This window comes from Miscanthus floridulus, chromosome 5 (genome assembly GCF_019320115.1).
Source record: "Miscanthus floridulus cultivar M001 chromosome 5, ASM1932011v1, whole genome shotgun sequence".
Classification (NCBI taxonomy): Eukaryota; Viridiplantae; Streptophyta; class Magnoliopsida; order Poales; family Poaceae; genus Miscanthus; species Miscanthus floridulus.
Window position 1 is genome coordinate 11058520 of NC_089584.1, and position 1703 is coordinate 11060222.

Here is a 1703-nt window from a genome sequence, read left to right on the forward strand (position 1 = left end):
TTGGCGCCGGGGTTTGATGCTCGACACTTCCCTCGCTAGCCCTCTGTGTTGCAGTAGTCGGTGATGCGATCACTGCTGGCACAGAGGAGCCACCCTGCTTTGTCGATCCCATTTGTCTCCTCCTCTTTCGAGGGACAAGCCAGAAGATGTTCGCATCCTCTGCTTCGTCGTCTGAAAGGGGGAAGATGGCTTGGCGCTGTTTGCTGGCAGCCGGTCGCTTGCCAGCAGCTCTAGTCGATGCATCCTCCACAACCTCGAGTGCCGCCCAGTGGACGTCTTCGGTCCTAGCATTGGTCTAGGTGGCTAGGCCGGCAACTTGCGGCCAATCCACACCAGGGGGCGGAGACATGAACACTGCTGCCCGATCATGACCATTACTCTGAGAAACATAAAGGAGACAACAGTCAATTTCTTGTTACAACATAATTCTACAGGTACAAGGAAGTATCATTTACCTTTAGGGCAGGTCGGGCTAGCTTGAAGGCGTGCTCGATGTCGTTTAACCTGACATAATTGGGATCGGCTAGGTTGAATAGCTCTCCAATCCTGGCCTTGATTTCTATCTTGTCGAGCACCTCTTTCCTGGTCCTTGTTGGATCTACGCTTCCCTGGTACTCGAAGCTAGGATGTACCCTCTTCTGGCAGGGCTGGATCCTTCGGCTGATGAAGTTCCTGACCACACTTGGGCCATCTAGCCTTCCCCACAGGATCATCCCGAGCAGTTCTGCGATCTGCTCCAAGTTCTCAGGCTTCTCCGACCAGCTGTTCTTCTTCTCCAGAATTAGCCCCATGTCACACAGGGTGATTGTGTTCGGCTCTTCGCGGATGTAGAACCACTTCTTGCACCACTCGTCCAGTGAGGTGTTCTAGAGGAAGTGCAAGTATTGGGCTTTCATACCGTCACATAGATTGAGGTAGATGCCTCTGGCTATCTTTGAGCCGCCGCTCCCTTTCTTCCACAGATAGAATAGGTGGCGAAAGAGGTCGAAATAGGGCTGGAAGCCACCATAGGCCTCACAGAGATGGATGAAGGTGGAGACAAGAAGAATCGAGTTGGGATGTAGATTGCAAATCCCAATCTCGTAATACAAGTAGAGACCCCTGAAGGAAAGGGTGCACTAGAACCCCAAAACCCCACTTGAAGAAATCCTCGAAAACCACAATCTCACCTGGTTGTGGATCGGGGAAGCTTTCTCCTTCCGGCGCACGCCATCCCGCGAGTGCCTTGTTGTGGAGCACTCCCATGGCGACGAGGTCTTCGATGGTCTGCTCATTGCTCCTTGACTTCCACGACTCCTTCGCCATGACTCCACCTTTCTTCTGGGCGTCTCTCTTCGCCATTAGTCTGTCCTTACTAAGGTGGTGGATGCGGTGGCGAGGGGATTGGTGAAGATTTTTGGAGGAATAGGGTTCGGCAAGAGGAAGAAGAAGGTTGCGGTGGCGAATGACAATGGGGATCGATAAAAGTAACTTACCAGATCTATATTATAAATAACAAAGAGCTCCGTCGTTTCATCTGCTCGAGATTCTTGGGAGACGTGTGCACGCGCTGTAGACAGTTGTTCACACAACCTCGAGATCTACACCAATAAATGCGCCCCTTCGTTACCAGTGTACGTGCCTCTTCGTTGATAGTGTAAGAGGGCCCACACTAACACACCTCCATATAGGTGCCAAGCGACTGTTTGCCAGAAAAGAGCAAG